Here is a 6,216-nt window from a genome sequence, read left to right as displayed (position 1 = left end):
AGACCCAGGAGGGTGACAGTGGTCCTGGGTGGCATCCTGCAGTTCCACTTCAGCATCGCTTGTGGCAGCAGCTGCACAGAGGCGGGGGCCCTAGGAGGGCGTGCAGCAGGTGGGCAGGCTGTGTGTGTGTTGGGAGGAACCAGGAAGGGTGAGTGGCCATGGGCCAGCCATCATTCCACGTGGTAGGCCAGCAGGACAACCAAGGCAGCAAGCCAGGGGCTGGGGCAGTCATAATGCCAGGGCCAGGGAGTGGGGCAGCCATAGTGCACAAACACAGAGGGGACACAAGCATGGCCATAAGCAACTGGCAGGGGCGCCATGGGGAAGCACATGCCCTCCCCGAGATTGGCCTCCAACGCTGGCTTTTACGGGTGGTTGCCACTCACCACCCAACTTCCGCCACTGCTGGCTTCTGTGAGCAGTCGCTGCTCACCACCCCTGCACCCCTCCTCCCCACCACCAATGCTGCCTCTGCCTTCTGCAGGTGGTTGCCACTCACCACCCTGCTGCTGATGTCACTGACGCTGCCACCCACAAGTGTGCCCCCCCAGTCTCACAAGGCACCAGTCACCCATGAACATGGCTGCCACCTGCCCTCTCTATGCATGCCACACTGCTTCTCTGTGCACAGGAATTGGCTGCACAGAGTGGGACTCAGTTTTAAATATGGCCGCCAAGTGCTGGCAACTGGGGCCAGAGGCTGAAGGTCCCCCCAGTGACCACTGGGCACCTAGCAGAGCTGGAGGGACCCAGCAGCAAATTTTCTGCCAAGTCACTGCACATATAGACACCTAGCCAAAATCACTTACTGCGCAGTAAATTTAGTCACGACTAAATGCACATGTAAACACACCCACTGCTAGGTTCTTTCACCAGTCAGACCTTCTGCTAACATTCAGTCTCTAAAACTACAGAATCATAGGCAAGGTTACTGCATCCCAAATATCCATCTTCACCACTGGCAAACACCGTCTCTTTGTCCAACCACAAATCACATGTCCCCCTCCACCCACAAACACATCACACACTTTATCTATGCACATATATCAACCCTGTATATTTGCTAATGGTATTGATTAGTTTTTAAGATTTTGCATTATCATGTGAAGTAGAATTACATAGTTCCAATTCCAATCCACATTACCTATTCCAATCCGTAGCTGCTATAAGGCATCACTCCCATAATCAGGCCTTGTATCTCAAGAGCATTTCTCAGCACTGTTGCAGCTAAAAGAGCCTGCTCACTCCCACAGTCAATATCCCTGAGTCCCAGGAGCATTTTAGCACAGCTATAAGGGCATGGGAATGGAGTGAGGCTTTCATTGTTCTGAAGATTCTCCTTGAAAAAGGCTTCAGAGATGCAAAATGGTGGTTATGCAGCCACCCATGGGGAAAAGAAGGGAGAGGAAAGGAAGGAATATACTTCTGTCAATTCTCTGGCTAGGGAATCCTATAGAACACAAAATTCTTTGGGGGAAAAAGTAGAGAGGAGTAGTTAGCCTGAAGTTTTATAGCATCTGACAAAGTAGGCTATAGCCTATGAAAGCTAATACCTCTCTGAAACCGTTACTACTCCCCAAGGTGCCAGCTTGCCTTGCCTTCTGCCAGAAGACCCAAAAACTCTTATGGACTATCTCAGGGCTTGTGCTTTTCAACATCTGAAAAAGAAACTGTACTGTTTGACCACTGTGTTTAACATAGTAAAACTAATCATTGTTCTGTAAGTTATAAATAAAACAGTAGCTTTATTTGTTCTCTTGTTTCCCAAGTCCTAGCAGTTTCTACAGCCATCTGAGTGATTTACAGCAGTTTACATTGTTCATCCAGTGTAGCATTCAAAAGGTAGGGGTAGAATTCAAATATTGCCAGGAAGTCTTAGAATGATAAATTGAACTGAGGGTAGAAACAGAGGTCATCTTTATGCCACCATAAACATTTTTATGGTGGTACAAAGGCCAAGGAAACAGACAACCCTGTCGTGCCACAAATGCCCCAAATTTTTATGGCTGCAACAAAGGTGGTATTAATTTGTGCAGCTTTAGCGGTGACCATCTATTTGTTTTATGGCTGGAGAGCCCAGGCAGCCCAGAGCTGCCCATACTCTCCAGGTGCCCCAGCAGATGCTGCGGTGATTTCAGGGAGCATAATCCTGTGCACCCCAAGAATTTCCAAGCAAAAAAGAGTTTCTCAAGCCCCAGGAGTTCCTGCCCAGCTTTCACCTCTTAAAGAGGCACCGTGCATCTCTGCAAGTGGGAGCAGCAGGGGTTTCCTACTTGCAGAGCTGTGCCCTGGGGAATCTCAGGGCACTTCTGTATCCTATTTCTGTATTCTCTTTCCACTTCTGTGAAGTCTGGTTGGCTGAGCCCTATATGCCCAGATTTAAAATAGTGGAAGCTAAAATTTGGCTGTGAGGGCTTTTAGACCTCAAGCTGGGATAAGTATTTAGAAAAAAGAACTGCATCCACTTCACACAGTAGGGGTTGTTTCCAAGCCTGGCTGTCTAGTTCACTACAATTTTTATTGGGCCCTAACCTCCCACTCTTGCTTGGCCAGCTCTCAATATTAGTCAATGGGACCCACTCTGCAAGGCAGGAAATGCCCAGCCGGGCAGGTGGGATTTTCAGGGTTCCAGACAATTTTCAACACTGCATAATTTGGCACCTTCTCGCTTCTGTTTGCAACAACAACAAAATCAACTGAAATGAACAAGCTGGTTCAGCTGCATAATTTGTGATGCCCCAAGCAAAATTTCTGATGCTCCCAAAGGAAAAGGAATCAGTTCCAGGTTCACTTCTTCTTCTACTCCAGCTGCTGGATGTGGATTGGATCATTATAATAAAGCACTGTTTACACCTACAACTTCAAAAGCATGTTCTGGAGGAGCTTGGGTTATTTACTTCTTTGGCTTGGTGTCACAGTCAGAATCTTTTTTTGCTAAAGGTTAGTGATTTTTTACTTATCCTTCTAAGAAAAAGAAAAGCAGATATATTTTTGGCTAGTTCTTCTTTCTTACTGTAGCAATTAAGCAATGGCAATGCTCTCTGGAATCTCTAGTCCATAGTTAGAATTCTGAAAATACTCATTTCCCACATCAAAATATAAGTGTGTTGCTGTTTTTCTGGTCTCATTTGTAAAGGTTAATGACCTGAATCATTTTTCTGTTTTTTGATTCATTGAATTGATCTATTTCTTCCCACATACATTATGCTATACAAAGTCATTTCTTTGCTCAAGTACATCCCAGACTCATTACCCATGAATAACTCTTAGCAAGAACTAATTTGGACAGAAGAGAGAAAAACAGGAGAAAATTGGATAAAGTGCAGACAGAAAATGTTCTCAGATTTTACAGCCTTGAAACCTGCAATATCTCTCAGACAGCTTACCACCCCAAATCTGATAGCATAATTTCAGGTTAAAGAAATACCGTTCTTTTCAAATCTTCTGCTATTGCTAGACAGGCAGTAATGTACAAAGCATTGTCGTTAGTTCCTTCCCACACGCTCCTGGAGTTCTAAATAAATTTAACTAGGTTCTTGTGAATTCAGATAAGACAAGCATTAATTTCTAGTTAAAATCATGGTTTGCCTCAATATCTGAAGGTATTCAAGAGCAGATTGCATAAAACAGCTGTGGGAATGATGTAGGCAATAGCTGTAGAGAAGGCTGGGGTTATTGCAAGTCATTCCATTGCAGAACTTTCATTGCAATGACATCTTTTATAGCATGAGTTGACCTACAGGTACATGTTCTGATCCTGATTTTCCTTTTGCTTACATCAGTTTTATGTCAGTGTTTGTATCACTTACTTCAGATGAGTCACTTCAGATGAATTACACTGTGAACCATGAGAATTGGACCCTATAAAATCAGGCCCCTTTAGTGGATTTCACTGTCAATGACATCAGCAGAGGAAAGGGATTCAAACACTGTGTTAGGGCTGAAAATACTAACGTAGAAGATGCTGAAAGTTAGATCTTTTTGAGTATTATTACTATTATTATTATACTGACATCTTTCAACTCTTGAAGAAAGGAAGGAGTGAACAGAATGGTAAATATCCTGATCTATGCATTGCTGCATTAAACAATTCATCTGAGTAATGTACATTGACTAAAATCCTTCTCTCAGATGCAAACAGGGCATACAATGTTGTTCACAGTCTTTTAGTGCCAATCTTCCATATCAGACACACATTTCAGAAGCCATTTATTAGAATAAAGGGCACCAGGTAGCTAAGAATACTCTGATTTATGGTCTACCTGTAGGCTGACAGAACAAACCCTTCATTTTTATTTGTGTGTGCTAGCTACACAAACATTTTTCTAAACTGTAGCAGGGTCCCAGTTATTAATGATGAACAAGTTAGTGCCAGGAAAGAATAAATATTCTAAAATTGCACCTAATCCATGAAACTAACAAAAGCAGCCATTTTATTCAGGTTCAATTGTGTCCAGTTCCTGACCTGAGTTGGTCAAAATCATTCACTTAAATATACATACACACACACATACTAGGCCTGTGCGAGTAGGCAGCTATTCGGTCTGGCTTCGGATCCAGCTGCTTTGGATACCAGCGATCTGATCTGAAGCTCCAGATCAGGCTTCTGCAACAATCTGGCCAAAGCGGCTCCAAAGCTTTGGAGCCGCCTCGGAGATCTGGCCATAGGGTACAATGGGGAATCAGTGAAATATCTATAACTTGGTTGTTTTTTATTTTCTTAAGGGTGCAATTTTCAGGGGTGGTAGCCTCTGCTGAGAGCATGAAGCCTACCAAATTTCAAGAAGATCAGTGCAGGGGTTTGGTGGGAACTGCACCCCAAGTTCTTGAAAGCAAAACTCATATCACGTGTATGGCAGGGCTTCTGGGTTCTGGTGCCTGGGTTCTGGGGCTGCTGACAGGCAAAACTTGTGACATGGGTGCTTCTGCAACTGACTGTGTCTGTCTTGGAGCAGGGGTGGGGAGAGACACTACTGCAGGCCTGGCTGCTAAACTACTGTGTTACCAGTTACTAGTCAATCATGATTCACTCAGGGACCAGCTCAATACACAGTAGCTAGCTAATGTAGCCAGTTAATTAGCAACAATTAACACCTACAAAAACACAGACTAATGAGAGGAAATAATCAATACAGACAATCAACTGCCTGAAGACAGAGACAGTCAGTTGCGCAAGCACCCATGTCATGAGTTTTGCCTGTCAGCAGCCAGAGGTGCAGGGCCCCAGAACCCCTGCACCTATCTCCTCGACAGCTGGCAGGCTTTGTGGCCACAGCAGGGGCCACCATCCCTGCAGCTTTCACCCTGCTGCTCCTTAACACATACAGTGTCACCCATGTCATGAGTTTTGCTTGTCCGCAGCTTGAGGTGCAGTTTCCCCCAAATCCCTGCACCTGTCTTCTTGAAACTTGGCAGTCTTTGTGGACTCACCAGGGGCTACCACCCCTGCAGTTTCACCCCCCTGTGGTGTAACACATACATGACATGAATTTTGCTTTCAGGAATTTGGGGTACAGTTCCCCCCCAAACACCTAAACTGATCTTGAAACTTGTTGGGTTTCATGCTCTCAGCAGAGGCTACCACCCATGCAAGTTTCATCCAAATCAAACAAAAAACAACAAAGTTATAGATATTTCATTGACTCCCCATTATACTCTATGGCCGAATTGTCGAATTGGCTCCGAATCTTTTCCAAAGCGATTCAAGCTCCAAATCGATTCAGAAAGCCTAAAGCTTCCAGCAATTTGATTCGGATTCATAGACTCAGCCTCCAAATCATCTCCAAATCTGAAACGTGATCTGAAGTTTTTCACAGCCCTAATATATACATACATATATATCAAAAAGGGTATTTTGAAACACACGAGAATTTTATTTTTTCCTCAAATGTTTTATAATCCAACATTAATATAATCTGAATATCCCCACTTTTTTCCCCTGAAAAAGGGATAAATAAATTTTTTAAAGTGTCAGTGTTTTTTCTAAATTAAAATTTTTTAATTGTTGAAAATATTTCATTTTGAAAATTTTCATCAAAACCCTCACATTTTTTCCATTGGAGGTGGTAGAAACTTTGTTTCCTGTGAAACACTTACCAGTTTTTTACCTGATTTACTAGCTACAGTAAAAGCTGTGTTAACTGGCATTTAAGTAACCAGAAACCTCTATTAACCAGAATTTCTAGCCAGCTGACCAGATGCAGGGAGGCGGGGGGG

The sequence above is a fragment of the Alligator sinensis genome, unplaced genomic scaffold (genome assembly GCF_000455745.1).
Source record: "Alligator sinensis unplaced genomic scaffold, ASM45574v1 scaffold225_1, whole genome shotgun sequence".
NCBI lineage: Eukaryota > Metazoa > Chordata > Crocodylia > Alligatoridae > Alligator > Alligator sinensis.
Note: the sequence above shows the minus strand (reverse complement) of the source record.